Below are 19,667 nucleotides of genomic sequence, written 5' to 3' on the forward strand. Positions count from 1 at the left end.
GAATGCCCACCTCAGCTAGATCATGAAAAATATTATGAAGATAATGTGTTGTATTGTATCTTATTACAGGTCGCCTTCCAACTCGAAAAAACTTTGGATCCTCATTATAAAGCATTTCACCCAACATCAAAAGATTAATGACCTCATGCTTTAGGGGGAAACTGTTATAGACATTTTTGGGCACTGCAACCCCAATCATACATGCCCATAAACCAAGGGATCCTAAGTCCCTAAAAGTGTTGCTTCACACCCTAAAAGAACAAGGTTAGCTAATTACATCATCTCCCAGAAGTTCTCCACAGAAAACTGCTCAGAACTGGTCAAAGCTGGACCATACAGACTGCCCAGTGCAGAGGGTGCGATGCATCTCACATGCCCAGTGTAAAGGGTGTGATGCATACTAGAAAGCCCTTCTATAGGGTGCGATGGGCGAGGGTAGACAAATGGCAGAGACAGTTTGCAAGGTGGATCGTCATGGAATCTTCTAGAAACTTCTCCTGTGACACTTGCCTCTCTGAATTCGCCCAGGGATGACTAAGAGATCATCAATATCCAAGTGGGATCAAGAAATCAGAGAGAGGACACTAATCAAAATACTAGAAACTGACTCACCCCCCTGCAATCATCTATATATGGATCCCTCATCCCAGAGATCCAGAGGCTGGAATTTTGTATCTTGTAAAGAAGTGTTGTTGGTTTCTTGGTGGAATATCATAGTGTTGGGTGATCTAAGCTTTTCATGAGGTGAAGAAGGGCTTTCATGCTGGGAGGATGACACTGGGTCAAAAAAATTGGTTGTAATCCTCTTTGTTGTTCTTGATATTAATAAAGCTATTCAAGTTTTCCTCCACATTCTTGTATGTTTGATGATATATGCATTTATGTGGTCAATATATATCAGGTCCTATATTGTTTATGATTGTAGATCTCTGTTCTTCGATAGTATTATGTTGCTTTGAGTCCACAGGTGCTCTTTGAAGCTGGGTAGACAAAGGCAAAGTGGCAAAGATTTGTCAGAAGGGAGAGGAACCAGGCAAGGAACCAAGCGCAAGACTGAGGTTGGTGTCTTTTGTTCCCCTCTTATCTACTTCTCATAAAGGAAAAAGAAAGTAGTTTTAGTTTGTTTGTTTCTAAGATAGCTACCAGTCTTAGTGGGACTAGCAGCTCCGAGTGGACACTAGATTTCTCTATAACATATGCATGTAACAATTTTGGACATAAAGTAAAGGAATGCGGGAGCAAAATTCAAACACCAAACCAAAAAGAGATACATCATCACAATCCAAGGTGTTGAAGAAGATGGAATTATTGTCAGAAAAATGTGGCATAGCTGAGTTTGTAGACATAATAGACCTAGGGGAAGCTGAAAGTGTAAGACTTCAGTATTCCAATTTTCATATGCAACTATTATGAAGAGAAGTTGCATATATACGCGAGTTAGAAGTTGCACAGTCACATATATGGTATTGTGAGGAAAAAGCAGTGGGACAGACTTAGGAAAAGGAGTCATATATGGTTTAGTTACTTATCTGCTCTGTTTGATGATGATATGTAGAAATATGTTGGTACTCATAAGTTGGCACATGTTTAGGGGGAACATGTATTTCTAATAATGCATTGTTTGCATTATCTTAGAAGATCTTGGTACTTGAATATGCTTATATTGCTTAATCCACATAATTGTTTTGATTCAGGTGACTCTTTGGATGATGGAAATATACAGGTTGTTGATCCTGATGATGCTGATGGTGCAGATCATATATATCGTGCATGATAGTTGTTGATGACTATCATGGTCTTGTTTAGATCAGTTGTCCTTATCATGTATATCATTTGATGTAAAGGTCATGAAAAGAACTAATTTGTAACCCCACTATGAATGGGATGGATGATGTATATTTCTTTTTTTTTTCATGTATAAACAATTGGTATATCCCCACTTGGTTGGGTGGATGAGTCAAATTTGGTATATCCCCACTTGGTTGGGAGATGGATGTATGTATGAGTCATTGGTGATAGGAAAATCATACTCACTTAGTTGATTTGTAGAGTCATGTTATTCTTTTGAAAGATATTTTTGCAGACTCTGCATGTGATCAGGGGGAGCATGAACGGATTGATACATCTTAGCGTGTACAAAGGGGGATCTCAATCAGAGATTTCAGCATGTACTCAAGGGGAGTATGGACAGCATAATGTATATCAAAGGGAGAGAATATCTTGGTCCGCCCTTTGCCCTTGATGTCAAAGGGGGAGAGTGACTTGTTGTTGTTGTTGCCATCAAGTCCAAAGGGGGAGATTGTTGGCATTATGATACAGAGGTTGTCCTTGATGGCAACTCACTCAGATGACAGATCATAGTGCAGCAGGTCAATAGCAAAGAATTATTGATCATACTACAAAGAATGAATAAAGAGGGGTATATGCAGGTTCTTCTTAACAAAGAAGTGTATACACATGGGTTAACAGACTAAAAGGAGAGTATAATGTACACACGCACTTTCATGAAAGGAAAATCATGTATATCTTTGAAAACTAAGTTTTAGTCCAAGGTATTTGGTCCATGGTATTTTGATCCATGGTATCGGTCCAAGGCATCCAGTCTGAGGTATTGACCCTAGGTATTTGGTCCAAGATATTGGTCCTAAGTGGTTTTGGTCCATGGTATTGAGAAAGGCCTACAAACTATAAAAGGAGGAGAAGATCATTAGGCCAAGGTGTGAAAGCATTGAATATTTGATGAAGTGTGAGATCTAGTATGCACGTTATCGGCTTATGGTGCTTTGCTTGATCTGAATCAAGGATGAACCTTAGTGGTTTATGAAGGGATAAGATCTATTGATGGATCAGGATCTTAAGGCTTGAAATGAATTATCATTATGAGGTTTGATCATGTATAGTCTAGATCTGAATACTAACACGTGTTGTCTTGTAAATGTTTTGATCTGGGTATAACTGAAGTTTGGAATAGTTGCAAAATTATGTTTGTAGATGTATACGCTGGTTGGCTTTGGTAAAAGTGCATATACATGCTAGTTTGGTTCATCAGAGTAGCATATATATTATGAGATTCGATATTTGAGGTTGCTGTTAGTTCTAGTTGTTGTTACAGAGTTCTGGGTTCTGCTCTGTGTTCTGGTGACTGTGTTTTGATGACAGGGCTTCAGTGATTCAATTTTTGGGTGATTCAGAGATTGATGATTGAGTATTCAATGATTGGTTAATGCAAAAGTTGTATTGCATTGGTGATTGATTTTGAGTTTCAATGTTGTTGATGGGTCCAATATGAAAATTGGATGAAACATGCCCTTCAGATTATGGTGTTGTGTTTCAGGAGTATCCAGTCTGAAAATTTATGAAACGTGGTCCTTAGAGGAAGAGAGAAGGTCGTAGATTTCTATAGGTTGGTGCCTACATACTGGTAAACATTTTGGCCATTACAAGAGCCAGGGGGTTAGAGCTCCCTTCCAGTAGCAGCTGGAAAACGAGTGAAGGTTGGAGCCTTCTGTAGGTTGGCGCCTACGTACTAGTAAATGGATCGTCTAGTACAAGAGCTACGGGGTTGTAGCTCTCTTGCAGTAGAAGCTGGAGGATGAGAGAAGGTTGTAGCCTTCTACAGGTGGCTGTCTGTGTACTGGTATGAGTCTACACATTTACAAGATTGTAAACAAGTTTTTCTTATATTAAAAGAAGAGAGCAGCAGGTGGTTTTTATCCCACATTGGGTTTCCACCTTAAACCTTGGTGTTCATGTGTTTTTCTTATGTGTGATGGTATGTTTTGTTTTTACTGCACCTGGTTACTATTTATATGGTTAATGAAGTTCTGATCCACTGATTAAAGATCAACATATGATGAACTAACTGAATCATAAGTTTGTTGGATATAGGCTAGTTTCATTAAATACAGTTGTGTGTACACGTGAGTTCCCTTAACTGAAGTAGCGTATATGAATCTAATTATGGAAATGAAAAAAGTTATTGATTTGCTAATACTGATTCACCCCCCTTCTCAGTATTATTTACAACAAAGAAATGCAATAAGGTCATGTCCCAAACTGGGTAATTTGTTTTCTTTCTGATTCTCTCACAAAGTAAGGGGAAATTTGTAGCCAAATCCATAGCCCCCGAGAAGGTTTCCTCCAAGTAGCAGAAGCGGGTGGATATGGTCGTGGAAGAATACAGGGACATATTCTCCTCACCTACAGGGGTACCCTTGCATTGTCGGGTCAAGCATTCGATCAATCTGACTCCTAGAGCACCTCTACCCATTCTGGAAAATGAAGAGATCAAGAAAAAAATCTAGGATTTTCCACAAAAAGGGCACATCTAACCAAGTTCCTTTCCTTGTGGGAACCTGATTGTACTTGTAGAGAAGAAGGATGGGACCTCAAGGTTCTACATTGATTATTGGGCATTAAATAAAATCACTGTAAGGAACAGGTATCCAATCCCACATATTGATGACCTACTAGACCAACTCAAAGGGGCCAAGTATTTCGACAAGATCGATCTGAGGTCTGGTTATCACCAAGTTCCAATAGATCCCACAAATGTATGGAAGACCACCTTTAAATCCAAGGAAGGCATTTTCAAATGCTTGCTTATGCCCTTCATGTTGATAAATGCCCCCGCTACTTTTATGTGGCCAATGGATGACATCTTGTGGCCCTTCACCAACTCGTTCATAGTGGTTTATCTGGACGACATCCTCATCTTCAGTAAGAGTTGGGAAGAACACTTGCAACACATTCGGCAGGTTCTTCAAACCCTTCGACAACACAAACTGTGTGCGAACTTGGAGAAATGCACCTTTGGCATGCGCAAGGTCCCATACTTGGGTTACATCATAGATGAGTGCGGTGTGCTTGTGGGCCTAACTAAGATCCAAGTCATTTAAGATTGGTCAACCCCGACCACTCTAACGAAGCTTCACAGCTTTCTTGGCCTTGCAAAATTTTATCGGAGGTTTATGTTGGGATTCTCCAATATTACTTGGCCTTTGAGTTAGATTACTAAGGGTGGGACGAAAGAAAATTTTTCCTGGTTTGATTCCCAACAAAAGGCATTCATTGAGTTGAAGCACCCCTTCTGCTCTGCACTAGTACTCACACTTCCAAACCTATAACAGCCATTTGAAATCAAGATAGATGCCTTATACTATGATGTCGGTGTATTCCTAACTCGGCATGGGCATCTAGTGGCCTATAATAGTGAGAAACTTTCTTGTACAATTCAGAAGTACCCTATCTATGATAAAGAGATGTATTCCATTGTGCAGGCTTGTTGACAGTGGAAGCAGTACATTCTGGGGAAGGAGATGGTCGTCCACACTGATCACTGACCTCTTTAGTTTATACAGAAATAAGGGAAGTTGCAAAACTATCCGCATCAAAAGTGGTATACATATTGGCAACAATTCCACTTGAACATTGAATACAAAAAGGGCAACACCAATCATGTTGCAGACTGCCTCAGTCGACCCCTAGTTGTAACATTGACTACTATTCTCAACTCTTGTGGAAATGAGACCACTAGATGGCTGCAAATATACAAAAATGATCCAGAGTTGCCTCCACATACCACATGCTAGTAGATGGAAAGAAAGTTCTTGATTTTCACCTATAGGATGCATTATTATGCTACCTAAGCCACCTTTGTGTTCCTTCAAGCGAGTGTGCTAATATGAATTGGGAGGTGCACTACAGTCAAGTCTCATGACACTTTAGTGTGGAGAAAAATGTGGTTGTTCTACAAAAATAAATTTATTGGACCAAACTCTAACTGGATGTTGGGAAATATATTAGATCCTGTACTATCTGTGCCATCAACAAGCCAACCATCAAGAAGAAAGGTCTGTACACTCCTCTACCTACTCCCATCCAGTTGTGGGAATCCATCTCCATGGACTATATGTATGGCGTCCTTTCTACCAAGAATGGTATTAACTATGTATTTGTGGTCATGGACAGATTTTCTAAGATGGCTATATTAGCAGCCCGCAAGAAGAGTATCACAGCAGAGGACACTTCCAAACTCTACTTTGAATGATTATGGGTACATTTTTGGATCCCACAAACCATTATATTAGATTGGTATGGTATGTTCTTGAGCACATTCTAGTCAGGCCTCTGGACATTATTGGACACCAAGCTCACCAAGTCAATTGCCTTCCATCCCTAGACTGATGACTAGATGGAGGTCGTCAATAGGATGATAGTGCACATACTCCAGATGTACAACTCCAAGAATCCTCAAACCTGGGATGAGAGTCTTCCATATGTGTAGCATATTTATAATAGATCTCTCCATAGCTCGACTGGTTGCAGTCGCTTTCAAGTGGGTCTAGGATTTCAACCATTATGTCTGATTGATGTTGCCATGCCTCACGTGACTACACAAAAAAAATCCACACAAGTATTGTCCGAGGAAGACAAAGCAACCAGATTCACTGAACACATCCAACACATAAGCTGGTAGGTTCATGAAATCCTGGAGAATTCAAATTCCAAGTACAAGCAACGATGTGATCAACATTGGTTGCCACACAAGGTTCAAGTGGGTGACAAAGTTTGGTTATGTTTTCAGAAATAATGCCTTACTAGAGTCCATCAGAAGCTCAGACCACTCTGATATGGTCCTTACAACATTACCAAGGCTATGAGGGACAATGATTTTGAGGTCACCATTCCCCCATTCCTTGGCCTGCACCCAATGTTCAATGTGGACCACCTTCAGCCATACATCCCACCATTACTAGACACATCAGACATTGCAGAACAACTCACACCAATAGAATTAAACCCAAAATACATGGAATAAGGAAACACTGATTGAATCATGGACACATAGGTCAAAAACACTCACCAGCAGAAGATCCAACTATATCGAGTTGTCAAAGCTGACCAACTCCTGCACCAAGGCAAGTGGCTCACTAGGGACTAGGTTCAACAGAAATTTCCTCACCTCATGGAGGCTCTACATGTAATGGGGACCATTGCTTCCTAAGGGGGGAGGAACTATCTAGGTGGATATTGGTGGCCACCCACCTATTCCACTTAAACCTCCATTCAGTTTCATTTGTTTCCTTGTTTATTTCAGCATTTACTATTTTTAGCAGTTTTCAGGTCTTGAACTTCCATAGTAGTTTTGACCCCTTAAATGGAATTTTTTTGAGGTCCGCTACAAGTCAAAATCCAATCATGGCCATATGCATGGGCCTGTGGAAAATCTTGTAGTACTCAAAGAGACCTTTCCAACAAGGTATCGTATGCACCAAATAGAGATAATATGACCAAGTTATGACCCCGAGAAATTGGATTCCCAGTTAACCCCAACGGGGCCCACAAACTCTTGGTGTTACATATCCTGGGGTCAGGGTTTTGTTTGTTTAGGGTTTTCTCATGTTTTTCAATAATAAATAGACCCTTGAGCCTTATTGTAACATATTTCATAGGAATGTAGTTTCCACATCTCTTCTTAGAGATAAGCTACCATCACCCGAGCTAGTCTTGTTTCCATTTTGTTTTAAGCATATTTCAATATTTGATATTAATGAAATGAAGTGTTATTTTTGTTGCATCTCTATATTTATGGTTATATCTTTAATTTGTTGCGTTCCTTCTTAAGTTCATATCATCTCTTCATAAAACAACTGTACTTCCGCATGTTGAGGTGGGAGAAGTCAATAATTCATCTGTTGATCTACCACCTTCTTCTCCTAACCCACTTACTCATAATTTCAGCGCATGATTGAACTGTTAGTTTGATGGTTGTGATGAAGTGTTATCCCCTTTTCCACCATCCTTCAGTTCCTCTGATCCACCATATTGTGATGTGTTGTGTTCACCTATTTCCAATCTCTCTTTCGATGTTCACAAGGATCAAGTCTTAGATGGAGTTTGTGTTGAACAACCAACCTAAAGTATCATTTTTTATTAGTATGTGTGGGAGTCTGAACAAGAATCCACGGTGAAGGATGGCCTCCTTGTGTTCACACCTCCTCTGCATTGTCCTAACATTTTCCACGATTCTTTCATTCCTATTGAATCTTGTGAAAATTTAGTTTTTGTTGATGTTACTACTTTCAATCATTCACAAAACACGTGGAATGTCAGTTTTTCATTTGAATGTGGAGAGGAAAAATCGTTTCTCCCAAATCCTCCCAATTTCTCATATTATCATTCTGGGAACATAGAGGGTGAATTTTCTCATTTTTCATCATCCCCTCTTTATGATTCATCAAATCATGAGGGTTCTCCTGTTTGTAATCTTGAAATTTATAATCATGGTTGTCATGATCTTTTCATTGATTCATTCGATCATGATTTGATTTTTCATAGTTTATCTTTCTAATCCACTGATCTTTGACGATCCATCTTCTGATGAATTGGAACTTCCACAAGTTGTCGAGGCACTTCAGCCCGAGATGATGGTTATGTCAAGTTCTCACAGTCTTGAGGTCAGTTCCACTTCCGATCAGGAATGCGTTGAATCTTCTCAAGCTCCTTATCACTCTCTTGTATTCATTGAAAATCAATCCATTTTACAATTTTCACATCTTCCATATATATCACATGATCCTATCATTCAGTCATTAGAGGAGTCGTATGTAACGAGCACTGTTGCAAAGCAAAAATTTTCTTCTTCCTTCATGTGAACTCATCTTTCAAGTTCAAAAGTTTGTGTCTACATGTCTTCAATTCCCAATGTATTTAAACACCATGATACATTTGTAGAGTGTCTTTCATGCACTTTTTGTTTTTACTTTTTTGTGGGTTCATTCAAACTTTAAACATTTTGGTTTGTGTTTTCTTATCTTTCTTGTTTGTTGGTATGCTTGCATATCTTTCTTGACATGCATTCCCTTGCCTACATTGGTCAACCAATGTGTCGGTGGCTGCATTGGAAGTATCACTTTACATAAGTCTGGCCTATGCCCCGTTTAGCTTAGGAGTGGGAGTAGTTTTTTTCTTTTCTTGTTTTTGTCTTTGATTTTCTTCCATTCCGCTTCTTTCCTTTTGTTTGTTTTGTTTTAGTTATAGTTTAGCTTCCACATGAGAACATGTTTGGATTCTCATACAATCTTGGTGAAATCCAAGAGGAAGTTGTACTTATATCAACGCTTGGTTTTATGTCTATTCCCTCTCTTTATGTGAATCTTACATTTTTGTTACTCGATGATACTTTGATGAAAAATATGTTCCTTCCAGAGAGAGTCATAGTGAAATCACGAATGCTTGCGTTTAAAAAGGTTGTCAAAGTCTTAGTTTTCATCTCTGGTGTTTCTCCACTGCCAGCAGGCTTGGACAGTACCATAGCAGAGTCAATTAAGGAACACAATCATTGCTCCACTACTAGTGAGCCTGGACAATACCATGGTGGAGTTTCTTGCTTCACCTCTTTGTGTTAATCCTTGTCAACTAAGTCGAGTAGAGTAAGGAGGGGAGGAAAACCTTAACAACTATGTCAGAGGTATATACAAATATCCTTCTCTGAAGGGACAACCTCTTGTGCTCTCAATAAGTCAGAATCCCCCTTGCACCCCACGAAATAAATAAGTGCCTATGCACAGTTCTTTGAACAAATAAAAATGAAAAAAATGAAAATAAAATAAAGGGTAAAAGAAGAGAAAGGCTTCCTACACAAAGAGGTGAAGCAAGAAACTCCACCATGGTATTGTCCAGGCTCGCTAGTAGTGGAGAAATGATTGTGTTCCTTAATTGACTCCGCTATGGTACTGTCCAAGCCTACTGGTAGTGGAGAAACACCAGAGATGAAAACTAAGACTCTGACAACATTTTTACTTGTGCATTTATATACTCCCCATCCCCAATCGAAACAACTCAGTTTGACTTGGATTGGCATGTGTGTTGTCGATGAAGAGAATGGTAGTGACTATATCATTAACTTAAGCTAAGTGAAGAAGTTGTGATAATCCATGAAATGAACAATACTTCCAGAAGAGTTAGACATGTTTTTCATGAGACAAGATCCAAATAGAGAGTTGGAGTTCTACTAGTGTGTCACTAGTGTTGTAGCGGCGACAACCACCCTCCAAAAATTTTCCTCTGCTTTGATTATGGAGCCTTCCTTCTTATCCACACGAGCTCATCTTGCACTAATCCAAGTATTCATGTTTCGAATGAGACTTAACTTTTCAGTTTCCTTATGTTTTCTCATTTACCTTATCTTTCTAACTCACAAGTTGATCTCCCAACTTGGTTTCACAACCGTTCTAGGCTTGCATCCAGAAACTGTGTAATCCTTGAGGGTAATCAATATTGATGATGGGAATTGTGTAGTCATGATTAGCATTCAACCTTGAGCTCAGGAACTATGCAATCATGGAAGGAAGCCCAACACTGAGCCCAGAAACTGTGCAATCCTCACTAATATCAGAAACTATGCAGTGCACTGAGCCAGAAAGTTACCTAGTTCCCCAGAATTGTGTAGTCTTTCCCGTCAGTGTGCATGGCAATTTTCCTTGAGAAAAAGGAAAAAAAAGAAAAATGCATCCCCAAAAATAGGGATTTATTTCTAGTAACCTGAAGCAGTCATTTTTGTTATTTTTAGAAACTTCCATCAAGTGTCGCTTCTTCCTTGATTTTAGGCATGCACGTCATAAACCCCAATTCGCCCAAATATATTTAATCGATGCTTCTAGAACTCATTTGCATATTCGGTCTTGGAGCTATAGCATTCTTGAGGAGATAAAAGAACCTTCAATGTGATCGTCATCACTTTTCCAAGTAAGTTTCACTTTTGTTATATTTTGTTGTCATTCTATCGCTTTTTATCACTTTTCTTGTGTAAGTGTTGTTTCACTTATTTCTCTTCATGGTTGGTGGATTTTTAACTTCATTTAACTTGTATAAGTGTTGTTTTAAGTTTTAGATTACCTTTCCCAAGTGTTGCATTAGTTTTCCTATTTTTGTACGTATAGTTGTCATTGTGGAAACTATCCTCACATACTTGATTTTCCTTTTGTTTGATTAATTGTTGCACTTGATTCACATGGATTTATTCATACTTACTCAGATTTGCAGTCAAGCTAACACTATCTATCATATCTACTCATTTTCAAACTTCCCTTGAGCATGTTTGCAGTTTCCTTGGCTAGTTTTCACTTTTCCCAGCTGAGCGCTGCGCAATCCAACCTGGCCCCAACTATGCACTGCATAGTTCCAAGAGCCAACCTATCATCTTAGCCACTAAGACTGTGTAATGCATAGCCTCTCCCAGACCTCTACCCAGTTTGAACTACGCATTGCGAAGTTTCAAGCCACAAGCTTCAACCTTGGCTACTGGGACTGTGCGGTGTGCAGATCCCATAGGAAGCTAGTCCCTCTTTGCAATGATAATTGAGCAATACTCCCCATATGATGCCCATTTTGTTGCTTGAACTTTCCTTGTAAGTATATCTTCTTAATACTTATATTTTCTTGCTATGAATGTCTTTTATGTCCCACAGGTACAATAGTTGTTGAGCACCTCTCCAACAGTCACTGTTACCATGGCACATAAGAGATATACTTCAAAAGAAACCACTGAAAGGAGCACTACGGAAGAAATTGAGAAAGCGTCAATATATTTTCCAATGTATGCAGATACTCAGTTGTTTATAGAAAAGGGATCATCATTGACATGGAAATTGGTTAGATATGCTTGTACAAAGGATTTTGAGAAACTTAGAGTACCGACAGGTGTATCTCAGCATCTATCAGTTAGGGCTATACAAGGTTGCATGCAGGTATCCATCCTTCCCTTGTGAAAATTTCATTAGTTAGATTGTCTCACACATTGATAAGAAGACCATGACATTGAGTAGTGCCAAAGGGTAGAAGCCTGATACCTTTTGGGTAGAAGATTATTAGTGCATGTATCACTTGCCCGATCTAGTAGAGTGCATGGACTCACTTTTCTATGCCACCCACAATTATGTGAACACAGGAGAAATTTTCAAAGGATGGGTGGAGGAGCCATCGAAGTTTCGATAGACACCCACCCATTTGTACAAGACTGATCCGAATTGGATCCATGAAAATTATCCAAGTTCTATGACTGTATCAAATCAGGACAGACTTCAAAGATTTATGGACAAAGACCGATCAGGAAGACCTCTAGATAGTGGCAGTTTGGAGCCAGCAAGGAACAACAAGGACCTCAGTCAAAGCGCACTGACTGAGGCCCATGGAGACAGCGCAGGAGGCAAAACTGGTAGTTAGGAAGCTCAGATCAAGAAATAGAGGCCATTTATGATCGTGCATTGCTAGGCAAAACCCCTCGAGAAGGAAAAACCCTAAAGCACTCGGTCACATGGAAGTTGGGAAACTGTAGGGAAGGCGCTAAGGTGAAAGGTGGGTCCCACGATCCAAAAACTAGCAGTATATCAGAGGCATCCTTGGGCAGTAAGCGGATTTGGCAGAAAACGAGTGATTCCATTCAGCGCATGACACGTGCCCAATGGATGAGAGAGAAATCCACCTCTCATCGCGCGTTAACGGTCGAGCAAGTCAACCGTGTGAAATGAGCAAACATAGTAGGATCTCGAGGCTCCAGATCTAACGGTGGAGATGGTGCCCAATAGGAAACCGGATTTGATGGGGGAATTAAGCCGCAGCACATAAAAGTCTCAAGTCTGATTTGACTGCTCAGTTGGCGGATGAGTCATTCCATAGTGTAACTGAAATATCGAACCGTTGAGGACGAGCTAGTGCAGTTCGTGAGAGGACAAGTGGCCACTCCCTATGAGACGTTGGCGATGACGCAGAGGCAGGGAACTCCAAGCGAATAGCAGCAGGTGATCCGAAGGGGCGGAAGAGGAAGCGAACAGTCAAGGACAGATTGGCTTTAAGCCATGGATAGATAGCGAACAGAACAAGGAAGAAAAGAGAAGGAAGAACGAGAGAAGGGAATAGTGAAAGAAAAGGTGAAAGAGACAGTGAAGCAAGAAGCAGAAAACAAAGAGCCAAGCTGACCTAAGGTAGCATCGAGCAAGCAGAAGGCTTGAGAGGTTCAAGCAATCCCTATGAGGATCTATTGGGAATTGAGCACCACATTGGGCTCTTCCCATTAAAAGACCAGAGAGGTCAAGACTTGGAAAGCAAAAGAGTTTGTGCACTCTAGTGGCTTGGGGAATCCAAGAACCACCTTGCCAAGCATTATCTATTTCAAGAGACTCAAATTGAGCTCCTCATTGTAAATCTCTGCTTTAAAGACACAATAAAAGAAGGCCACCATTGGAAGCTGGACCGAAGATGTAGCCCTGGAGAATAGGGTGAACTCCTTATTAATTTGTTGTGTTCTTGTATTTACTTACTGTGCTTCCCTTACTCTTTTTCATTTTCTAGTGTCTGTGTATTTTGCAATCTGATCGATCTATTGCCTAAAATAACATAGACACACACCAGCGCAAGAGTCTGTAATACCTTCATTCATTAATTTTTTAACTGAGGTCACTCACGAGTGATTTTCAAATCAAGTGGTATCAGATCTTTAGGCTATCAAGGTTAGACAAGCTTGTGTTGGATTTACTTGTTGAATGCTAATTAGATCAAAGCTAAAATTAGGAGAAGGAGAGTTGGTTAAAACTAATCCTGAAATTGGGAGAGTCTATCCTCAGAAGACAATGTCAGAAGAAGGTTCTATGGGGTCAGACCCTCAATTCATAGATAGTTTCCTAGCCATAAAGTCCATGGTAGAAGAAATGTATAGGGACTTTAGAAAACATAAGGATGAAGATTCATTAGGCTCTAAACAAGACAAAGGAGAAGATGAGTCTCACTTCCATGACCACTAAAAAGGAAAAGGGAAAGAGGAAAGCTTTTTCACACCTCCTAATAGCCCTGAACACAAAAAGAAAGCATCTTTGATCAAACTAGATGTTAAATTTGATTTACCTATATATGATGGAGAGTTGAATGCAGAAAAGTTGGACAATTGGATTAGACAAATTGATGTTTATTACAGAGTGAAGAATATCTATTCATACAAGAGCAAGATTCAGTTGGCAAGCCTACAACTTGGAGGCACTGCCTTGGTTTGGTAGGAAGGCAGAACCCAAGCTGACATGAAAAGACTATATCTGTCGAGAGTGAATTTGTTTCTGCAATCAAAAAGCAATTCTATCCATTGGCCTACATGCAGCAAGCCATGATGAGTTGGCAAACTCTTCGACAGTTGAAAGGGAAAAGTGTGCAAGGGTACACTCAAGAATTTAGAAAGAGAGCATTGATTCTAGGAATCTCATTAGACTCACCTGAGACTCTGTTGAAGTACATTGGTGGTCTACACAGCTACATGAGGCACACTATCCTCATGTTTAATCCCACTAGTATAGATGAGGTATCTGTACAAGCTACTCATATAGAAGCTAGAGGAAAGAATGGAAGTCCAAAAGTTGGGGGATCATCCCAACCCACTGCAAGCAAGAATAAGGAGAAAAGAAAGCAAAAATGGAAAGCAAGGAAGGATAACACTGCATAGAAAAGCAAAGCTTCATGCACCCACTATAAAAAGGATGGGCATGATGATGAGCACTATTGGATTCTGCCTCCAGAGCTGAGACCTAAGAAGTTCGAGGGCAAGAAGAAGAAGACTGTTGCATCTATTCAGAAATATTTGGGGTCAAACTCACAAGATTAAACAACCATTGCAGCCACAGGTATAAAAGGTAAGAGTTCTGAAGCATCTACTAGTAATTCCGCACAATCTACTATTGATAAAGAAAATGAGAGAAAAAGACATGAGCTTTTCCATATTCGAGTTATTTCCAAACATCAAAAGATTGATACTTTGTTTGATAGTGGCTCACAAGTAAATTTAATTTCTGAAGAAATTGTAAAGATGTTGGGATTAGTGACTACACCTCACAAGAAACCATACCCATTAGGATGGTTGAATGATAAAGCACAACTACAACTGACTAGATAATGCAAACTCAAGTTTTCTTTTGGATCGGCATTTGTAGATGAGGTTGAGTTAGACATAATTCCTTTGGATATATATGGAATTGTTTTAGGAAATCCTTACTTGTATGACAGAAAAACTATTTTATATAGAGCTAAAAACAAGTATCTACTTGTTAAAGATGGAATCGAATACTTTGTAAGAGCTCATAAGCTCAAGAATAATTATACTCTCATAAACTCAGGGCAGATGAAACGAATGATAAACTCATGCAAACAATTGTTACTAATGGTTGTAAAGGAAAAGAAACCTGATAAAACCAATGTATTTGAAAGCTATAATGCTAAACAGCAATCTGATTTAGAAAAGGTTGTTTCAGAGTATGATATCTTGTTTCAAGAACCTAAAGGTCTGCCACCCAAAAAGGAAATAGTGCATGATATTATTTTGCAGCAAGATGCTCCACTGCCTAACATTGGAATGTACAGGTTGTCCACTTTAGAGAATGCTGAAATCAAGAAGCAGGTGCAGGAGTTGCTCGAGAAGGGGTTCATCAGACCTAGCACATCACCATGTGGATCTCCAATTGTTTTGGTGAGAAAGAAAGATGGCTCATGGAGAATGTGCATTGATTACCTAGCACTGAATAAGATAACAATAAAAAATCATTATCGCCTTCCTCGCATAGATGATCTGTTGGATCAATTGAAAGAAGCTGTTTATTTTTACAAGTTAGACTTCCATAGTGGATATCATCAGGTCAGAGTTGCAGAACAAGATGCATGGAAGACTGCTTTCAAAACAAAGCAGGGATTGTATGAGTGGTTGGTTATGCCTTTTGGCTTGACTAATGCTCCTGCTACTTTCATGAGAATAATGAATGATGTACTTAGACCTCTTCTTGATGATTTTGTTATTGTGTATCTAGATGACATTCTGATATTTAGCAAAACATGGGAAGAACACTTAAAGCATGTTAAGCAGACACTATATGTTTTGAAAAGAGAAAAACTTCATGTTAAACTCTCAAAATGTGAATTTGGCAAAACATATTTGAATTATTTGGGTCATATAGTAGGGGCTGGTGAATTGAAGATAGATCCCTCTAAGGTGGCAGTCATTATAAACTGGCCTAAACCCAAATCTGCTACAGAAGTTAGAAGCTTCTTAGGAGCAGCACAATATTGGAGAAAGTTCATTTCTAAATTTTCCTTAATTGCAGCTCCCTTACATGCTTTGAAAGGATTGAACAAGGTGTTTCAGTGGGGAGGCAAACAGCAGAAAGCCTTTGACACCTTGAAAGAAAAGATTAGTACAACACCTATACTAGCACTGCCTGATCTTCAAATACCATTTGAGATCCAAACGGATGCTAGTGACTATGCCATGGGAACAATGTTGACACAGCACTATAAACCCATATGTTATCATTTTGAGACATTTAATTCTGCAGTAGTTAACTATCCTACATATGATAAAGAATTGTATGCATTAGTACAGAGTGTGAAAAAGTGGAAACATTACTTAATGGGCAAAGAGACAGTAATACATACTGATCATCAACCACTTCAATATCTACACTCCCAAACTAAGTTGTAGCAATCAAGACATTATATATGGATGGGTTTTCTACAATAGTTTCATTTAGTCATCAGATATAAAAAGGGAATACATAATAAAGTTGTAGATATGTTATCTAGACCCATTATAACTGCATCTACTATACTTAAGCATAATTTTGTGTTACATAAGAGCTACATTGAACAATATGCTCAAGATATAGACTTTAAAGATGTATATGCAACTTTAAGTCAAGGCAAACGAGTAGAATAATTAGATTATCATGTAAAGGACCGACTCGTATATCATTATGGGAAGCTATGCATTCCACAAACTAAAAGAGTAAAGATAATTCAAGAAGCACACACTTCTCTAATATTAGGTCACTTTGGGGTAAGTAAAACAGTTGCACAACTGCAAAGATTTTTTTATTGGCCAAAAATGAATGAGAGAATTTCTAGATATGTAAGAGGGTGTACTATGTGTGCTAAAAGCAAGCCCAGCAATAGAAAACTAGGCTTGTACACTCCATTACCAGTTCCTTCTCACCCTTGGGAAAGTGTTTCCATGGATTTTATTGGAGGACTGCCTAAATCTAGGAAAGGTCATGATTATCTGTATGTTGTTGTGGATAGGTTCAGAAAAATGTCTATTTTGATACCATGTAGTAAATAGATTACAGCTGAACAAACTGTAAAACTATTCTTTCAACATGTATGGTTTCATTTTGGATTACCAACTTCCACTGTATCTGATCGAGACACTTGATTTGTAGGGAAGTTTTGGTCAAGTCTGTGGGAACTGATGGACACCAAACTGAAGAAAAGCATAGTGGACAGTGATCCAGTTACTCAGAGGATATTGTAGCAAACATCCTAAGCTTTGGGATGAACACTTATGTTATGTGCAGCATGCTTACAACAGAGCAAAACATTTTTCTACACATAGATCTCCTTTTGAGACCTGTTTTGGTTTCACACCAAGGTCTCCTTTGGATTTTGTCTTTGGTAAAGATACCACAGTTGAGGGGCACAGTGATGTGGACAGGGAAACTAGGTTCATTGAACAAATCCAAGAGATCCACCAGGTAGTACAGGAACAGCTGGAAAAGAGCCAAGCCAAATACAAGGCAAGGCATGACAAGCATCGGATGGAGCATAATTTCCAAGTTAGTGACCAAGTATGGCTGTATATTAGCAAGGAAAGGATGCAAGGTGAAGGTAAAAAGCTAAAGCCTATAAGGTATGGACCCTTCAAGATACTTGAGAAGATGGGTGAGAATGCTCTTCGCCTTGATCTACCAGCTTACATGCACATCTACTCAGTCATATATGCAGACTATTTGAGATTATTTGAACCTTCACTAATTGAGGATCCCAAAGAGTAGATTCCATTGCCTTCTATTGATGACCTGCTACCTTAATATCTTAATGAATTGCAGGAGGACAGAGTTCTAGACAAGAAGGTGAGGATGACACTCAGGGGAGATGTTGAGTACCTCAGAATTGTGCTCAAGGGTTCAAAGCCGAGCAGTGCAATGTGGATAGAGATTGGACAAGTGAGACAATTGTACCCTCACTTAGTTGATGCTTGAAAACCAACTTTTGGTGGTTCAAAAGCTTTTTCAGTGGGAAGGCCGTGATTCGAATTGGATCCATGAAAATTATACAAGTTCTATGATTGTATCAAATCAGGACATACTTCAAAGATTTATGGACAAAGAGCGATCAAGAAGACCTCTGGACAGTGGCAGTTTGGAGCCAGCAAGGAACAACAAGGACCTCAGTCAAAGCGCACTGACTGAGGCCCATGGAGATAGCGCAGGAGGAAAAACTGGCAGTTATGAAGCCTAGATCGGGAAACGGAGGCCATTTCTGATCGCGTATCGCTAGGAAAAACCCCTCGAGAGGGAAAAATCTTGAAGCGCTTGTTACACAGTAATTTGTCACTGTCTTCACTCCAGTCTTCCTACTGTGTCATGTGTCCAAGTCATACATGCTCATGTTAGACAAGTGCTCTCTGATGTTGCCAAATGAACCACTTTTCCAAAGGTTTTTGCCTCATCGCGTCTGTTGGCAAAATAGGCGCGCTGAAGGGCACTCCAAAACTATCCAGAAGCGCTACCATCGCGGAAGTACACGTGATTCCCGCGATGGTCCGATTTTATATGCCAGCACAACTATCACTTGTACTCTTCTGTGATGACCTGACTAGCTTCGTTATTCAATAGCGATGTCAGCACAGCAGACCAGTTATGTGCCTGTGATGATCCAGATTGGGCGAATTTGTTCCAACAGTCAGCCTTCCAAATGACTCCAGACCTGGTTGTTGGCCTAGTTTATGTCGCCCTCCTTTCTCTGGTATGGTTGTTCTATCATTTGTGCTACCTTCCTTGGAGATAAGCTCATTCTCCCACCTTTCATGGAGACTCTTTCTCCTATTTAAACTCCCACCATTTCTATGTGCTGCTAGTTTGGAATTCTTAGTCTTTGGAATGGTTGCTGATAGTACTGTTAGTGCTTGTGAGTTTGCTAGATAGCTGGTGTGAGTGTGACAAGTGTGGGATTGTTGATAGCTTGAGGAAGGTTGTGAAATTCCCTTAATCTTGTGTAAAACTTGTGAGTGAGAGAGACTTGTGTATTGGGAGATCCATCTTCAAGAGTGAATGCTTGAGGAACATGCTGGCTAGACCCCTGTGAGAAGGCTTGTGACGTTAAGACTTTGGTTGTAAGCTTACTCTTATTTCATAATTAATGCAATCAATGATGTTTCCCTATGTCTTGTATGCAATGTGCTTGATAGCTCATGACTTCTTGACTTTGTGAGTAAATAGATCATTGTTGGTCCGGTTACGTGCTTTGCTATATTTCCTTTGCATTGTTTTAGGTTGGCTACTCATTAGGAGAAGGAAGCGGAAGCTGGAGCAGCGCAACAGAACTCCATCGACCACCGATTGAGGTAGGCCTCCAACTATGACTGTTTAAGGAAAGCTATTGTTGATCTGTCCTTGCTTGTGACTAGACCCACTCTAGGGCTAGAGGGGTTGCCTCTGTCCGCAGAGGGAACACTTTCCTGCATCACAAATTGGCGACTCCACTGGGGATCTGGACTTTGTTCTTTTCTTGTTTACTCTTGTCTTGATTTTGGTTTTGGTCTCTTTTGAAGTTTTTGGGATTAGTTACCAGTCTTCTGAGTTTCC

This window comes from Pinus tabuliformis, chromosome J, assembly GCF_031772625.1.
Source record: "Pinus tabuliformis cultivar Carrire ecotype Pingquan chromosome J, CPIR1, whole genome shotgun sequence".
Taxonomy (NCBI): domain Eukaryota; kingdom Viridiplantae; phylum Streptophyta; class Pinopsida; order Pinales; family Pinaceae; genus Pinus; species Pinus tabuliformis.